A 19,134-nucleotide genomic window follows, 5' to 3' on the forward strand; every position below is an offset into this window, starting at 1 on the left:
TTTTCCAGATTAATAATGATACTGCTTCTGTTCCAATCGTGTGGGACACATTTAAATCTGTAATAAGAGGGGAAACTTTAAAGTACTCGAATTTTCTGCTAAAGAATAAACGTAATAAGTTTAAAAATGATTGCGACATGGTTTTAAAGGCAGAAAGAAAATTAGCCGAAAATATTAAAGCTAAGAAACACATAGAAGAATCCCAACTTGATTTGTCTAACGTAATATAGTCTATTCCCATATTGTGGACCGAGTCGCCTTTCAATACAGACAATACAGAACAGAAAGCTATGAATTAAATGAACAAACAGGCAAAGTATTAGCGCAGAGATTACGTCAAAAAGCAATATCTAATGAAATTCTTAAAATTCGAGATCTTAGTGGGGTTGTCAGGACCTCTAAAGGGGATATACTAGCAGCATTTAATGAGTTATCAGGCTTTATATCATCAACCTAATAATGGGGGAGATCTGGGAGTAAAGATGTCACAATATCTGGAAGGTGTTAATAAAACTGACCTGTTGGAAGAACAGAAAAAATACTTACTGCCTCAATTACCTGGGAAGAAATTGAAACAGCAATTATGGGGCTGGCTACAGGTAAGACAATGGGACCGGATAGTTTCCCTCTAGAATTTTATCGAGTATTTAGGAGAGTCTTATAAACAGAATTGATTAAAATCTTCCATCTAGCTTTTTCAGGTAACCCTCCTGATTCATGGTCATTTGCCACCATCGTAATATTTAACAAGCATTTGCAATGCAATAGGTCTCGCATTAGGAAAGTTTGAGCTATTGGTATTGTAAATGACAAATTTTGTATTTATGTGTTGGTTTTGAAAATAGCAAAATTAATAGCTTTGTCATTTACAATGCCAATACTTTTAACTTTCGCAAATATGACACCTATAGCATTTGTAATGCACTATGTGTTGTATTTACGTGACTTAGATGTATTGATCTTACAAATAACAATTTCTTTTAATTTTTTTAATAATTAATACTTAAATAAAAATTATTGTAATTTATAATTGCAATAGCTTAAACTTTTGTAAATAACTTTTGTGAAGCTAATGTTCAGTGTATTTTATTGTGACGAAAATCCAAGAACAGAAGGGAAATATTAACATCTTTTTATGACATTTGTAATAAATCTTGAAACATTGAGAGAACATATTCGAACCAGTTGTTGTTGAATGGTTGCACAGACTGCTGCTGTGGTGGCACTGAGTGATGAGGTGGCGACGAGTGATGCTGTGGTGGTGTTGAGTGATGCTGTGGTGATGCGATAGATAGAGTGTAATTATGTGGCGTGTAACTATGTAGCACTGAGTGGTATTTGGAGTGTATGTTGCATTGAGTGCAGGGTAATTATGTGGCGTGTAATTCTGAGGCACTGAGTGGTATTGTGTGGAGTGTATGTTGTATTCAGTAGAGTGTAATTGTGTGGTGTGTAATTGTGTGGCATTGAGTGTTATTGTTTGGAGTGTATGTTGCATTGAGTGCATTGTAATTATGTAGCATATAATTATGTCACACTGAGTGGTATTGTGTGGAGTATGTGTTGCATTCAGTAGAGTGTAATTATGTGGCGTGTAATTATGTGGCACTGAGTGGTTTTTGGAGTGTATGTTGCATTGAGTGCAGTGTAATTATGTGGCGTGTAACTATGTGGCACTGAGTGGCATTTGGAGTGCATGTTGCATGGAGTGCAGTCTAATTATGTGGCGTGTAATTATGTGGCACTGAGTGGTATTTGGAGTGTAAGTTGCATTGAGTGCAGTGTAATTATGTGGCGTGTAACTATGTGGCACTGAGTGGTATTTGGAGTGTATGTTGCATGGAGTGCAGTGTAATTATGTGACGGGTAATTATGTGGCACTGAGTGGTATTTGGAGTGTATTTTGCATTGAATGCAGTGCAGTGTAATTATGTGGCGGCAGGGGGTGTAAATTAAATGTAAGGGAAAGAAGGGGATTAATTGAGTGTAAAACGGAGCATGAGGCAAGCAAAAACGAATAACAGCAAATTAGTCTGAATCATTGGAGTCAACTAAGAGGAACGCTGCTGTCAGTAGGACTTTAATGCAGACAGCATCTAGCGCCCGTATAAACAAGCAGTGAAGGCTGAGGAATGCACACAGGCCTTCTTTATTGCCGCCATCACTCTTATTATCCTGGTCAGTGCCTACATGCAACAGTCAGACGTTTAGGCTCATGTTTCAGGGAAGTTCTTGCAGCTGAAAATATGGAAAAATCTAACATTCAATGGAAATGGCTCTCGTGAAACATCCATGGAAAGGGCTACATCAATAAAGCCTGGTAAAGAGCTTTATCTAGTGACCAGACTGGACTTGTATATTTGATTGTGAATTAAAAAGCAAAACACGTTTACATGCCGAACATGTTGTTTAGAACCCAGTTGTCGTATGTCATCCGTATTCCAACAAGAAAACGTAAACATGCACACTGTGTTAGAAGAGAGGTCAGGACAGTGGAATCTGGCAGTGTGACAGAACCACAACGAGGGACTAGCGCCAAGAGGCACTACATGGTGGAATCTGAAATATAGGTTCAATCATCATTATTATCATCACGGAGACCAAAATACTTAGCAATGTGTCTAACGGCCTGAACCATGCTGCATGGACGGGTCGAACCTTCTCAGGCAAGTATCCGGGGCAGCGCTGAGAGCCGCTATCCGCTTTGGGTTTCATAGTAAGGCGCTATAATCTGGCTTGATCTTCGTGGCTGCTTTAGTAATTCATTGATTCGAGATTGAATTAGTAGAAGTTCGTGGATATCTGAGGAGGGCTGGGGCAGCGATGGAAGTGCTGACAAACAATGCGGAGGAATGTTCAGGAGAGTCGACTCGGCGGGCCACCGTAGCTGGGGAAGCAGGTGGTAGGAATGCGAGGAGCAAGGAATGTGAGAAACCAGCCGTGCGTAGGAATTTTGAGCAGCCTGGAGTAGCGGTCGATAGCGGGGAGGCGAGCCACGTCATGAGAGGTCCCGTAATCTCCAAGACAGGAGGCCATGCTTCTAGCTAGAAGAATGTGGCGGATCAGGGGAACCTGTAATCTTATGTATATTTAATCAGTGCTTAACTTGAGCCCTTGGGTGCAGGTGGGGCTCGCTGGTATTTATATTTGGGGACCAGGAACTATTTTTCATTGACAAGAGTTTACTCCAGAATAAGAGAGAGAAACGCAGAAAAGTGCAGAAGAAAGAGGAGCACTGTGACAAAAGGATTAGACGGCTGAGAAAGAACCTACAAGAGTCAGATGAAGAGGATGACATTGTAGGATGGCAGATGATAGGGGTATGAGGTGGGCGGGAACAAAAGGAATTCGCGGCCACATGCTGGCAAATGGTGACCTGCAGAGCGCGTGAATGGGAAGAGCGGCCGGCCGTGGGAGGATTGTTGGGGAAGTAGGAGAGTGCTGGTGTGCGCACGCGGGGGCTGGGAGCGGAGCCTTTGAAGTGTGATGTGAGGCACTGACAGACAAATGGTGGTTTGTAACGTGGCTGGTTTGTGCACGTGCATAGATCACATGAACTGTGCGTGATCCGCCATTGGCAGACTGTTCTTTTGCCCTTACTATAATCTCCGCCAGCAATGCGCAAGCGCATTGGCAGGCCGAGATCTTGGAAGGAATTCATAAAACATGACAGCGGTTTGGTTAAGAAAGTATGGTACAAACAATGGATTGAGCAAAAATGTGTGGAACCGACTAGGACAGAGTTACAAACTGAAGAAAACACAGTGCCCAACTGAGGGCCGGATGGAATGGAACAGGTGACGCCTGGGACATAGAATGTAGTCTCGAACACATTAAAACATACTGTTATTGAGTGTATAGAAACTAGAGGGACCTATAGAAAAGAGCATATTACAAGACTGGAAACTGGGCAATAGTGCATGGAAGCGGCTGCTGAAGAGTGCAAGGGAGCGTGCTGTAAGAAACAGTTTCCATTGCGAGAGTGTTACACAAGGCTGGAGACTGACTGAGAGTGCACGGATCAGAAAGGTGGCTGGCGAAGAGTGCAAGAGAGCCCACGGTAAGAAAGTTTCCATTGCAAGTGTTATACAAGGGTGGAGACTGACTGAGAGTGCACGGAGAGCAGATAGGGCTGGCGAGCAGTAAAAGAGATACTACAGTAGGAAACTCAATTTATAACACGAGTGTTATGCAAAGCTCGGACTGGGCTAGAGCGGCTGGCTGTTTAAAACGTTCTTTTTCACTGTATGTATCGCCGACATTACTATAAACATACTTGGCATCTCAGTCTTCCTAGCTCACTGTATGATTGCAGGGAATGAAAGGCACCCAGGGCACTCCTGTGACTGTCCGGGGGGGGGGGGACTACCACGCCCCCAAGCATTTCATTGTCACTGCACGGAGTCATCAAACGAAATCCCCTGGTATGCACCTATTTTACCTTACTGTACCTGTAGTAAAGACACTCGAATTACTGACATCCCGAGGCATTGTACCTACTACGAGGGCCGTGTCCTGGGGTACAACCCCCTCTGCCCCCTCACCTTGCACCCGTGCACCTCCCCCACTGCCCAGCTCACCGGCCGCCAGCTGCATCCAGGCGCACACCTTGTAGACCGTGGCAGAGTTACAGAAGAAGAAGAGGCCGAAGCAGAGCATGGAGCCGACGATCAGGAAAATGGAGATGCCCACGAAGAACACGGCGGTCTTGAAGGCCCCGGAGGGGATGCTGGCGAAGTCCAGGGCGCTGCCCTTGCAGATGAGCTCGGAGGTGAGCGCGTTGCCGATGCAGTAGCTGAAGAGGCCGAAGTAGCCGGCCTGCGGGGTGTTGATGCTGTCCCCGATCCAGTAGGGCTGGATGAAGATCATCATGGTGGTGATGGTGAAGCAGATGGTGACGACGGCCCAGAGCACGCCGATGGCGTGCACGTTGCGCACGTAGTTGGTGTGGTAGATCTTGGCGGCCTCCTGGGCCGGCAGCATCTTGGTCATGGCGCCCGCGGTCAGTGGCTCGCTTCAGGGCGACGCTGGGGCTGATTCACTTTAAATTGCTGTACCTCATTCACTGTCACCCAGAAAGAGACGCTGTTTTAGGAGGGCGAAACCAGGAAGTCAGGCATCCTTGCCCGTGACATGGGCGGGGCCTGTGACGCGGCCGGAAGAGGCCGGTGATGCTCGTTGTTGCGGGGCTCCCATCATGGAGTGCCCCGCGTGTGGAGATGCGCCGGAAAAGAGCACGGTGAGTGGAGGGGGGGGGGAATCTGTGTATGCGCGCCCCGTGAGTGGTGGGGGAGGGGGGTGCGTGCATGCGTGTGTGTGCCTGCCTGTGTGTATGCCTGGGGGGGAGGGGGGTGAGTGTGTGCGCTTGGGAATGTGTGTGCGCATGCGTGACTTTGCCTGTGTGTGATTGCGAGAGCATGTGAATGACAGGCAGGGGATGTGCACAGCGCCGTGCGCGCCCTCGCGGGCAAATCGGAGACGGCAGAGGCTCGTGCATGGACACCGTCTCACATTCCCCCAGACACACCAGCAAAAGATGTCTTCGCAGACAAAGCAGGCTTCGCCTGCTTTTTAGGTCTGCTCGACCTAAAAAGAGAGGAAAGGCCAGTGATGAGCTAGGGTCATATAGACCCATTTCTCTTATCTCAGCCGACAGTAAAATTTATTCAAAAATACTTGCAAACAGATTAAATGAATTGATGCCGTCCCTCGTTTCCATAAGACAACATGCATTTATTTCAAAAAGAGACACTACGGATCATGTTAAAAAAGTTATAGCATTGCTGGATTGGGCACAGGCCCTTGGAGTCCGCGGTTGCGGTGGCCCTGTTGGACGCTGAAAAAGCATTCGACAGGGTCGCCTGGGGATTTCTATGGGCTGTAATGGCCTGGATGGGACTTCCGAAGGAATACATAATTGCAATTAAGGCACTTTATCTTGATCCGAAAGCTGCTATTAGGATTACAGATACACTTTCTGAATGTTTTAGGATAACGAGGGGGACAAGGCAAGGTTGCCCTTGTTCTCCCTTGCTGTTCGCAATATATTTAGAACCTTATCTTCGTAAATTATCAATAGAAGAGGACATTGCTCCGGTTATGATTCGACAAAATGAATTTAAAATATTTGCATACGCAGATGATGTTGCCATTACTACCTCAAATATTAGACGGGCATTACCAAAAATAACTCATCTTGCAGAAGAGTTTGGAGCTTTATCGGGCTACAAATTAAATCTTGCAAAGACCCAGCTGATCCACTCTGACAGTGGCCGGCCTAATGACCTGATCTTTGTCCCTAAAGCTCAATACCTTGGGATTAAAATATCTCCCAAGATTGATGAAATTGTACGTCTCAATATTGAGCCAGTGCTAAAATCCTCCAATAATATTCTGGAAAAGCTAAATAACTTACATTTTTCTCTTTTTGGTCGTGCGAATATATTAAAAATGTTGACTTTTCCTGAATTTCTATATTTATTTCGTACAATACCTCTTCTGATTTCATCTTCTTATTTTACTAGAATGGATAGAATGGCATCCAGGTTTCTTTGGGGCTATCATCGATCTAGACGGGCTCTGAGATGGTGCTCACTCCCGAGAATTAAGGGTGGTTGGGGGATTCCCAATTTCCAACTATACTATTGGCTTATTTAATTAAGATATATGGGCATACTAATTTTTCCAGACATTATTATTGATGAATCGATCCACCCTTCAATTTATGAAATGTTGCTAGGTGAGGAAGTCTCTCAATGTTTAGTAAAAGTTGTAGAACCTAGTTACTACAAAAAGACTAAGTTTAAAATTATATTAACTGCCTCGATAATTTGGAGGCAAATAAAGAAGAAAATTATCCAGTGGGGTGATCTGAATTATTATTCTCCAGTGTTGAATAACCGAATGCTACCTGAGATTTTTAATGATCAAATTATGAAAAGATGGCACTCTGATGGGATTCGTCTATTGGGAGATCTCTATCAAGGTACTCAGATCGCCTCTTTTTCTAGTTTACAAACAGAATATAAACTGTCTAGAAACGACTTCTTTAAATACCTCCAGGTACGGAGTTTTTTGGTATCCAAGGGTCTTCTTGATCATTTATGTATGAATAAAAATAATATTTTAGAAACTAGCAAAAGGGTAAAAAAAATAGTCTTCGTATACCAGATGGCTATTAAACAAATGGATGATGATCTGAGTCTGAATGAGAGTAAATGGCAAAGGAAATTTTAAATTGAAAATGTTGATATAGTTCGATCCATTGAATTATCGATTAGGATGCTATTTAATGGCTCGCTTCAAAGTCAGCATTTTATGTCAATTTATGACCTGTATTATTCCCCGGCTAAATTAGCTAAATGGAAAGTTAGAAATAGTGATGAATGCAAACGGTGTGATGATACAGCCGCTGATTCTATTCATATGTTTTTTAAATGTTTGAAACTTTCGCAATTTATTGCAGATGTTGAACTCTTTTTAAATCATAGTTTGGGGATCACTGTAAGATTAATTCCTGAAATGGTTATTGTTGGTCTTCAAACGGATCAAATTGGAATAAGGTCAGCTTCTGAAGAAGCTTTTTTATTTATATGTATGGCAGTTTTTCGTTTTTGTATTACTTCTCGCTGGTTAGATCCTGAGCCTCCAGTTTTTAATCACTGGCAATCAAAATTGTTATCTATATATCAACTAGAAATGGCAATTTATAGATCCAAGGGTCTAAAAAGGAAAAAGCTTGGACAAAAAGTGTGGGCCCCTATCTCAAAATGGATTTAATCTGATTTGATTCTATTATGTTATGCCAAATACTCTCTATAAATATAACGTTTTTTATCCATTAATTGTTCAAACGATTATGTTATGTATTATGCTCAATGTACGATTGATTGCTGAAATAAAATCAATTAAAAAAGAAAAAAAAACGGAAAAAAAACCTTTACATCAGTATAACAGTAATAGTCAAATTTTCAGAGTTAAAAGCCTTGGTTGTATGCCAGCGCTTAATTTAATTTAATTGCGGGTTTATATAGCGCTAGGAATCGACTCCCGGAGGAGTATCTACACGCTTCGACCGCTGGGGAACCCGTCCTGGCTCTCCCTGAGAGATGGTCCCTGATGGGTATCTCTAAGGTGCGACCAAGCATCCCCGGCGGTCTGGGGGGCTGTTGTGAAGATGAGGCAAGCTGATGCCCAGAGTTGCCGAGTGTGGTTTCTGACTAGAGTAGGCACCAAGGCGAGAATTATCGAGTCTGCTGACCCTGGTCCACGACCCTGCCGCGTCGGGAATCGAACCCTGGTCCCGGGCCGTTCTCTGCTTACGGGTCTGCCGCCTCTAACCAGTGAGCCACACTTTTCCACTTCTTGCAGTTAGTTTTAGCCGAAGCGACATTCTGACATTGTTGAAAGGAGTCAAACCTACAGTACTACTGAAAGACCAGATTTTTGGTAATGTGTGGAGCCCTCAAATTACAAGTTTTCCCTCCTAGGTGACACATTCTGGGAGCGCAGTGTGTTAGGAGGGACTCCCAGCAGCTAAAGCAGGCAAAGTGCAAAATCAACGGCAAATGAGGAGACTCTCTGGATGGTAAAACAGCAGTGGCTGACTCTTAGATGCCTATTGTGAGAGCCCAATTGGTCAATTAAGTACTGGTTTTTAACATTTTTTCCGATATACCCAAAAATTGGACCAAACAGCAGGCTAGTTGGACATCCCCACCTTCGAAGCAGGGTTTTCACTATTCTTATCCCCTTGATCGTTAAGGCAGGTTTTAATATTGGTCTTCATTCCTTGTTTAGTCTCCCACATATACACAGTAAATGTAGCACATCCTCTTTTGTTTCTCTACATAATCGACAGTTGGTTGTTATCTGTGGTTGTTTCCATGGGGGCAAATGGAGCAATGATGGTAGGATACCCAGGCGAATATATTTTTCCTTTGTTGCTTTCCTAAAACCTGCACCCAAGTAAGATCGAGGGGAAGCTCTCTAAAAACAAACCAGCCATGTGTCGTTTTCTTTAATGCAGCTTAGTCCTCCATTAGCGACATAATTTTTACTGTTTTATTTAACATTTCTTTGAAGCTTTTATGGGATCCGGCACTCCCCAGAGTTTTTTTTTTTTTTTTTTAAACTTGATCTCATTCCAAACATGCGCATTCAGAGACCCAGATTCAGCTCCCTTGATTTCATGCCAGCATTTGGCAAAGCACCTTTGATTGCTATTTCTTGCTTCCACAAGCCAAATTCTAATCTTAGTTGTGGCGGTGAAGTGTATTTAGGTAGACTGAATATTATCCTCATGGCCCTAGCTACAGTGCTGTCCAATGTGCCTGCATCTCGTCCTCGTAGGCACTCGCTCCCATAGGTGATAGTGGGGGATGAGCTTCGCTTGGATCACTTGTAGCTAAGGCATGAGACTTTGGCCGTTTTTTTTTAGTTTAATATTTTTTTATGCAACTGCCGTTGCATTACCTCTTCTTGCTATAGCTTCTTTTTGTTGCAAGAATGTACATTTACTGTCCATTATAACGCTCAGGTACTTGTACTCTTCAACAATTTCCAATGGGAGTCCTCCCAGTTGTCAGCGGTGTCTTTGTGCATTCTTTTTCTGGTTTAACCCCATCACTTTAGATTTATATAGATTTATGCATAATCCGTTGTGGATCGAGAAGTTGTGCATGGTATCTATTAAGTGTTGAAGGCCAACCGAGCCCTCATATTGGCAGTGCGAGCTCTCACCATGAGGTGGAAATCCCCCAGGTGTCCCGCGATCCCTATTTGGCAGGATGACCTGATTCAGTGGGGAAGAGCGGAGGACTCAGCTCTTTGCAGAGAGGAAGCGAGGGCGCTGAGGAAATAGCCTATTTCGTTGGAATGGTAGGCTATGCTGATTGATTTGGAATCAATGGACTTAGTACCCCCGCAGGATACCACGCCTCCGTAGCGCATAATGCCACCTAGTAACTCCTCAACCTCGGACTCTGTGATATAGGCCCGCACTTTATACACAAGGAAGCTACAGCTTAGGGCGTGCTGTTTATAATGATTTACCCTAGTTACCTTCGCAGTGAGAGCAGGACTGGGAGTGGGTGGGTTAGGGAGGGGGTGTTGGGGTTACACAGGTTCTTATTGCTCAATAGAAATGTACATGGCTTTGTGCTTGATGAATCCTATATTGTGTCTTTTCAGTTTATACTGCCAACGGTATTACTTGAGATCATGAAATACACTGAATGATATACGCAGAATCTGTATACAGCATATGCGATGTAACTACTATAAAAGGAAAAAGACTGCCTCTGTACAATTTTACTGTATTGTATAAAATAATGGAGTCATCAATAAAGTCTGTTAAAAAAAAAAAAAAAGAAGTGTTGCAGGCCAACCGGAGTGCGGCTGATCAGTACGAGATCTTCGGAGTTAGGTAAATTTGTAACGGTAAGTCCTCCCATTTTTGGGGCGTGGGAGTTGCATTTATCTAGCTTGAGCGTGAGGTCGAACATAAAAAGATTAAACAAAGTCGGGGCCAGAAAACAGCCTAGTTTCAGCCCCTTCGTCGTTGGTATCTTTCTGGATAGCCGGTCACCCGCTCCCAACTTTATTTGTACCCATTTATCGATATGGAGGAGAATCAGAGGGATTTTTCTTGTGAATAGTATATCCTATAGTTTCTTCCTGTTTATGTTATCAAAGGCGGATGAATTATCAATGAAGCAAACTAAGAGTGGTAGGTTGGCATCTTTAACCGTGTCTATCATTTATTGACAAGTATGCCCGCTGCCCACATATGCACGGTTTCAACCATAAAACTTACGGTCATTTTGATAATATGGATGTATGCATATTAAGTGTATTGGGGTCAATTATAAATATGTCATTATCTTTGTTTCAGCAGCACAAATATGTAACGATACCTGGTGCTTATTGCAAAATGTTGAACGTAACAACATACTGTAAAGGAAAAGAAAAAATGGCGGTTATGTCTAGGATTTACTGTATTTTGAATAATTGTATATTAAATGGCTAATTTGAATGTTATATAATGGTTTTTAATAAGCCTTAATGTATTCGGGAGGTGGGTGAAAGCGTGAATATCAATCAATCAATGAGCGGAATTTATAAAGCGCGCTACTCACCCATAAGGATCTCAAGGCGCTGACGGTGGGGGGGGGGGGGGGGGGGGGTCGCTACTGCTTGAACAGCCAGGTCTTGAGTTGCTTCCTGAAGGAGAGATGGTCCAGGGTCAGCCATAGGTGAGTGGGGAGGGAGTTCCATGTCTTGGCTGCCAGGTAGGAGAAGGACCTTCCTCCGATGGTGGATTTCCGAAAGCGTGGGACGGAGGCGAGGGCGAGTCTGGTGGATCGGAGCTGGCAGGTGGGTGTGTAGAATGTGAGGCGGTTGTTGAGGTACTTCGGGCCCATGTCGTGGAGAGCCTTGTGTGCGTGGGTAAAGAGTCTGAACGTGATCCTCTTGTTGACGGGGAGCCAGTGCAGGTCTTTCAGGTGGGGAGAGATGTGGCTGTAGCAAGGGATGTCCAGGATGAGTCTTGCTGAGGCGTTCTGGATGCGCTGGAGCCTTTTCTGGAGTTTGGCTGTGGTTCCAGCGTAGAGGGTGTTCCCGTAGTCCAGACGGCTGGTGACGAGGGCCTGGGTGACCGTCTTCCTGGTTTCGGTGGGGATCCAGCGGAAGATCTTACGGAGCATGCGCAGGGTGTTGAAGCAGGATGATGAGACGGCGTTCACTTGCTTGGTCATCGCGAGGGAGGAGTCCAGGATGAAGCCCAGGTTGCGTACGTGGTCCGTTGGTGTGGGTGCGATGCCCAGGGCAGGGGGCCACCAGGAGTCGTCCCAGGCAGAGGGAGATGGCCCGAGGATGAGGACTTCCGTCTTGTCTGAGTTCAGTTTCAGACGGCTGATCTTCATCCATTCTGCGACGTCTCTCATTCCTTCCTGGAGGTTGGCTTTGGCGGTGGCATGGTCGTTGGTGAGGGAGAGGATCAGCTGGGTGTCGTCGGCGTAGGAGATGATGTTGAGGTTGTGCTGGCGGGCGATGGCTGCGAGGGGGCTCATGTAGACGTTGAAGAGGGTGGGGCTGAGAGAGGATCCTTGCGGGACGCGGCAAATGACTTCTGTGGCCGCGGAACGGGGGGAGGCGGACTCTCTGGGTTCTTCCGTCAAGGAACGATATGATCCACTCCAGGGCCACTCCTTGGGTTCCGGTGTTGCTGAGGCGTTGTATCAGGGTGCGGTGGCATACGGTGTCGAAGGCAGCTGAGAGGTCTAGGAGGATGAGGGCAGCTGTTTCCATGTTGTCGAGCAGGGACCTGATGTCGTCGGTGGCTGCGATTAGGGCAGTCTCGGTGCTGTGGTTTGCTCGGAAGCCGGACTGTCAGGGGTCGGGGGATCCGTTGGTCTCGAGGAAGGCGGAGAGTTGTCTGTTGACGGTCTTCTCGATGACTTTGGCTGGAAACGGGAGGAGCGAGATGGGGCGGAAGTTCTTGAGGTCCGTGGGGTCCGCAGTGGGCTTCTTCAGGAGGGCGCTCAGCTCGGCATGTTTCCAGCTCTCCGGGAAGGTGGCAGATGCGAAGGAGCTGTTGATGACGTTCCGGAGTTGGGGTGCGATGATGGCGTCGGCCTTGTTGAAGATGTGGTGTGGGCAGGGGTCGGCGGGGGAGCCGGAGTGGATGGTGTTCATCAGGCGGGTGGTGTCTTCGGTGCTGACCGGGGTCCAGGTGCGGAGGGTGGTGGTGGGGGGCGCTGGTTCGGTGGTTGGGTGCGTGGTTTGTGCGCCGAAGCTGTTGTGTATGTCGGCGATCTTGCGGTGGAAGAAGGTGGCGAGAGAGTCGCAGAGGTCTTGCGAGGGAGTGATGTCTGTGTTGCAGGCGCTAGGGTTGGAGAGCTCTTTAACGATGCTGAAGAGCTCCTTGCTGTTGTGGGTGTTGTTGTCCAGTCGTTCTTTGAATGCTGTCTTCTTGGTGGTGCGGATCAGCTGGTGGTGCTTGCGGGTGGCGTTCTTGAGGGTTGTCATGTGTTCTGCTGTCTGGTCGTGGCGCCAGGCTCTCGAGGGTGCGGCAGGTTTTCTTGGGAGTTTTTGAGGTAGTTGGTAAACCAAGAGGCTTTCCTGCTGCCGGGTCTGTTGGGAGGGTTCTTCAGTGGTGCGAGTTCGTCGGCGCAGTCTGTGAGCGACTGTGTGAGGTTGTGGGCTGCTTCGTTGGGGTCCGTCGTGTTGGTGGGCGGGTTCCGGCTGAGGGAGGAGGCGAGCTGGTCGGAGGTGATCTTGCTCCAGCTTCTGCGGGGAATCTGTTGCGGGTGGGGGTGGGCCGTGGTTCTCCTGAAGTTGAAGTGGACGCAGCTGTGGTATGTCCAGTGTAGTCCGGATGAGTGGCTGAAGGAGATGTGCTTGCTGGAGGAAAGGACGGGGTCAAGCGTGTGGCCGGCGTAGTGGGTGGGGGTGTTCACCAGTTGCTTGAGTCCCAGGTTGGCGAGGTTGTCCAGCAGGGTGGCGGTGTTGCAGTCTTTGTTGTTCTCCAGGTGGAAGTTGAGGTCCCCTAGGAGGATGTAGTCTGTGGAGGTGATGGCGTGTGGACTGACGAAGTCTGCCATGGCTTCGCTGAATTGTGTGCGTGGTCCTGGGGGTCTGTAGATGAGGGTGCCTCTGAGGGTGGTCTTGGGGTCTGTGTGGATCTGGAAGTGAAGGTGTTCGGCGGCGGTGAGGGTGTCGTCGGAGTTGGTCGTGATGCGGATGGTGTTTCTGTGGACGATGGCGATGCCTCCTCCGGTTTGGTTGACGCGGTCCCTCCGGATGATCTTGTAGCCGTCCGGGATGGCAATGGCGATGTCGGGGGCTGAGGAGGCGTTCATCCAGGTTTCCGTGAGGAAGGCGACATCTGGTGATGTTGTGTCGAGGAGGTTCCAGAGTTCCACGGCGTGCCTGTGGACGGAGGGGGTGTTGAGCAGGATGCACTTGAGGTGGTTGTTGCTGGTGGTCGGCTTGGTGGGTGCGGTGCAGGTCCGGAGGCAGGTGAATTGGCAGGTGAAGGGTCCGTGGGTGCGCCTCGGGCTGGCTTGGTAGCAGGTGGTTTTTCGGCCGGTGTTGAGTGCGTGGAGGGTGGCGGCGTCGTAAGTTCGTCGGGTGCGTTGGCATCGTCGGGGACCAGGGGTCCTGGCGCTGGGCGCAGTCCAGGCGTAGACGGGCTTGCCTTTGGCGCGCCTGCGGCGCACCATCGGCGTGACCGCTGTGCGTGAACGCTGCGCGTACGTGCGGACTCTGCCATAAATGGAGAGTGGGAGGGAGGAGGGAGGGAGGAGCAGCTGGGAGGCGGGAGTGGGGTGGCGAATAGGAGGTCGAGGGTACAGTACAAAGAAGGGGGGCTGGGTCCGCGGGGGAGCAGCGGCGGGGAGCGGGGAAAAACAGCGGGAAACAGGCGGCAGAGAGGCACAGAACAATCGGGCAAATACAGGGGCACAACGGTCGAAACAGTAAACACAACCAAGGGGCACCTAAGCCCAGGGGGCAGCGGCGAACAGGCATCAGCAGCAGGGGGAACCGGTGCACTCAGGAGGAGCCACGCGGCGGGTGGAGTGACCAGCTCTGACGAGGTCAGGTCAGGTCACAGCTCCCTGTCGCGTGTCCTCTGCCTAAGTAGCCAGTGGGAGGGAGGAGCAGCTGGGAGCGGGGTGGCGAATAGGAGGTCGAGGGTACAGAACAAAGAAGGGGGGCTGGGCCGCGGGGGAGCAGCGGCAGGGAGCGGGGAAAAACAGCGGGAAACAGGCGGCAGAGAGGCACAGAACAATCGGGCAAATACAGGGGCACAACGGTCAAACAGTAAACAAAAAAGCAGAGAAACACAACCAAGGGGCACCTAAGCCCAGGGGGGGTCTGTATTGTCATTATCATTATAGTTTTAAAGAATTGGTTTGAATCAGAATAGGTGTTGGATGAATATAATATATATTCAGTTTAGAGTGATTTTTGTCAATATTTTTGTTCAAGCTCATCAAGAATGGTTCTGAATTATGGTTCATATATAAGGGGTTTTTCTATTTTGAATCATTTTGTTACCATATGAATTTTCTGACAACAACAACTTGGGTGTGCTGTGATTTGTATACTTTCTTCCTTTTTCTCAGAATTATTGTATTTTCAGTCTATTAAGAATTGGTGGTAATTTTGCAGTGAATTTAATGGATTTATAATTACATGTCTTTTGATACTACATGAATTTTCTGACCTGAACAAATTAGATATGCTATAATATGTTACGGTTCTCTTGTGTCCAATTTTTGATTTCTTTAGATGGGATAGGCGGACTGTGTATATTAGAGTAGATTGTTCACCCAATTTTAATTATGTAAAAAAAAATCTTGTAATTAATTGGATTTTTATAAATTGTGGATATTCTTTGAAATGTGGAGCGAAACAAATTGGCTACTTTGCTGCCTGTTATGCCATTCATCAGAAGAACAGAAAAATAATAATTCTAAAGACTTAGGGATTGTCTGGGTTTTTGGACTGAAGATACTTTTTCACTGTTTTTGTTGCCTAGCCATATTGTGATGATCAAATATACATATGCTATGTCTGCCATGTTCTAAGATGGAGGACGTCAATACTGACACAATACTGCAGAGTATCAAATTACCACTGTTGGGCCCTCCAGAAAGAAAATAAAAAGAAAACAAAATGGGCGTGGAAAGGCAACAGGGAAGTGGATGGCTTGAGGGGAAACTCAACGTCACCTAATGCTAGGGAGCAGCAATGGGAAGGGATTGTCATGGAAGCTATGAAGAAGTTGGGGGTGGACGAAAACATAAGCTTAACAGGACTGGTATAGGAAATGGAAACAACAGAGGAGCTGGCTGTGTAGCAACCTAGAGCGCAAGGTGAGGTGCAAGGTAGAAAGCAGCAGATGTGGAGGGCAAGAAAGCACCTCCACTCCCATGGACTTCTGAAAGAAACTGAAAAAGCCTATTCCCTGAATGTAAGCCGTGGAAAGACAATCAGAAACACAACGTAACAGCTACACACCAGGGGAGGAATGAACAAAAGAAAATAAAGAAGAGTCATTGAATAAGAAGCAAGCAACTGAGACAGACAAGAACGTCAAACAATCATGAGCAACTGTGTGATCGATAGCCCATGCCAAGTATTGGTATTGAGCACAGTAAAGCTTGACAGTACACAGCTAAAGCTGTGTGTATGCAAAACAAGCATTGGCAAAACCAATAGATCTAGCATATACGAGATTTATTGGCTTTGTCAAAAACAAAATTCTGCCATGTTAGACAGCAGTGTGGCCTCTGTGCAGCATGACTGAAAACAAAGGGAAAAACAAGCATTTGCAATAGGTCTCGCATTTGCAAGAGTTTAAGCTATTGGCATTGTAAATGACAATGCCTAAATAAAAGGCATTGCCATTTACAAAGCCAATAGCTCAAACTCTCACAACTGCGAGACCTATTGCATTGCAAATGCTTTTTTTCTGTGTCTGTTGGAGTCCCAGCAAGGGCGGTGGTGCTCAAAAGCAGCCAAATACATGAGAAGTCACATTTTGATTGTGGAGAGCTGTTGCTGTTCCATAATTTCAGAGTCAAACTCCCATTTCCGAGGTAGCGCGAGAGCTGATAACACCTGTGTTGATTTGCAGACTCAAGGCCACTGCTCGGTGAGAAGGTTATATACCTAAGCCCTTTACCTGCTTTAACAATCAGCCCACAAAGGTGTCTGGTAGCAGATTTATGAGCCATGCAAAAAGAACACATGACATAAGTTCTTGCCGAACACTGTATGCCGTGTTTGCATAACAGTTATTTGGCCCGCTAACCTTAACGACTCAAGATCTAGTCCGAAGATAAGGCCTGCCACCCATTGAATTACAGCGATGTCCGACATCTGATTGGATCAGTAACACCCAATGATGTCAGCAGATAATCAGGCTAAATTCTACTTTGATTAACGTGTTGTTCCTGAAAACAGTTGTTTCTTTGCACTGCAGCGTTAGGCAATCAAAACAGTTATGGCTATCTTAGATTGCGTTGGTCGTTTATCAAAACCAGCCCCGCGACTCCATGCCAGCTGAGAACCCTGGGAATACACTTATAGCAGGGAATTACTTGCTTACCTTGGAATCTGACCGGAAGTACAAATCCCAGCATCAGCCACTCACCAACAGTGTGGTTCTGGGCAAATGACTTCATTTCCATGTTTTTTTTTGTTTTTTTTAACAGAGTTTTATATAGCGCGAACTTGACCTGAATCGGGTATCAGAGCGTTTTACATGAGCACCAGTTGCGTTACAAGAGGACACATGTTGGCGCTGGTACCTCCATAGGGCGAGGGTGTCACCACTAAATGGAAAGAAAGGACACAGACTTTGGATGAGTGAACAGGGAGTGCTAAAGGAGCAAAATGATATTTTGCCTGAAGCAACAAACCGTTTTCTTTAGCCGATCCTGAATATTTCACATTCACCAACAAAAGGTATTGCTGAATGTTGGTTTGTTGGTGTGTGCCTGCGTTTCCGGTCATAATGTGCTCTAAAACACCTTTAAATTGTACCTATATGTAATGACAATACATGTTTTAGTAGTGTTGCTGTGTTCTGCTACATGTAACCACGGCCACTGGAATTGTTGAGTAGGGGCGACCAAATTATGCGACAGATTTGAATAAATTATGTTACAGCAAAGGGCAAACTGTGCGGTTAAATCCAGCACATTTAGTCACACTGTTACTTCATTGTGTTGTCATTTTACACATAATAACACAATCCGGACAAAGGTTAACCTCCCGAGTACCAGCTTAACACCTAAAACACCTCGATATTGGAATTTATGGATCCAGTTTTAACGTTTCAAACACCGGGCCCCTCGCAGGGAGGACATTCGTGATTTAAATAGCAGAGGTTTCTATTTTCCAGTATTATGAGCCTCAATTTACAGGATCTTGGGTGAAAAAAAGTTGAGTTGGCATTTTTGAGGTGCAAAATCACAAGTTAAGCTCACTGAAGATGTCAGCATCGAGAGTTTAACTCGCGTCGCCCTCTTGCAGACTGAAAGCACCGCTGTGGAGCTTGGCAAGGCCCGCCCAGCCCTATTTCAGGGCTGTGGCGTCCTGCAAGGAGAGAGTCGACGAGGGCCCCTCTGACGCCTGGCATGCCAGCCCTTTCCCAGGAAGGAGCCTGTCCGCGCCCCGGCTTGGGCTCTCTATATTGTGCTCTGAGGGGGGCGGAGGGAGGGATACTAGAAGACCAAAAGTAATACATGTTTTTTCAAATTACATATAACGCCAAAGGACACAGGTCGATTTTAACATAGCGCTGCGAAACGCATGTAGTGATATGTGCAGCTATACAATCACGCCAATAGAACACAACGCGCCTGTTCATTTGGAAACAGCAGTGTGACGTGATAGCTCATAGATGGAAGCTCGTAAATTATATTTCTGAGAGTCTGCACCTGAGCAATCGCAACTTTCATTTAGTAAATGCAGAACGCTCCAAGAATGACGCGGAGGCTGTGAAAAGAGACAACCATTTGAAATTTCTGATTTGGGTAAATTCAAATAAAACAGTTTTTTACAGTCGGTCTGATCTAAGAGAAAATTAATACACATTTAATGTAAGAAAAGCCTGAAAGTGTCCATCTGTGCTGTCCCTGGTAAGTGACAGGCGCCGCCGCAGACCTCTCACTCCGCCCCATAATTAACATATTCCGAGGCCTGTTTTTCTTGTGAATTAAAGTCATAAAAAAAAAAAACGGAAGTCAGGCACTTTTGCCTGAGACGGGGGTGGGGCCTGCAATCCGGCAGGAAGTCCCGCCCGCCGCCGCCGCCGAGGAAGAAGTGGAGCCGGCCGACTGATGGCCTCTCCGCAGCCCGGGGCTCCCAGGTGCTGGAGGGAGCCCCGGAAGTGAAGTCCTGCCCCCTGGTACCAGCGCTGCCGTAGATGAGACACTGAACACGCCGAAAGAGCCCGGTAAGTGGTGGGTGTGGGGGTGGGGGTGGAGGGGTGGGGGGGTGGTGGACGCGCGTGTGTCTGTTCGAATGGGTCTGTGCGTGCGTGTGTCTGTGTGTGTGCGCGTGGGTTTGCGTGTGTGTATGCAGTGTGTGTGTGCCTGTGTATGGCTGTGTATG

The 19,134-nt window shown here is 46.7% G+C and overlaps 1 protein-coding gene and 1 pseudogene across 3 annotated transcripts in view; both read right to left on the bottom strand.

Moving 5' to 3' along the window:
- Positions 1 to 19,134, bottom strand: part of SETD2 (SET domain containing 2, histone lysine methyltransferase) — a 1,168,808-nt gene that overhangs the window by 1,038,388 nt on the left and 111,286 nt on the right. The window lies entirely within an intron of this gene.
- On the bottom strand, positions 4,438 to 4,992 carry LOC144785228 (LHFPL tetraspan subfamily member 5 protein pseudogene; annotated as a pseudogene).

The sequence above is a fragment of the Lissotriton helveticus genome, chromosome 10, assembly GCF_964261635.1.
Source record: "Lissotriton helveticus chromosome 10, aLisHel1.1, whole genome shotgun sequence".
Classification (NCBI taxonomy): domain Eukaryota; kingdom Metazoa; phylum Chordata; class Amphibia; order Caudata; family Salamandridae; genus Lissotriton; species Lissotriton helveticus.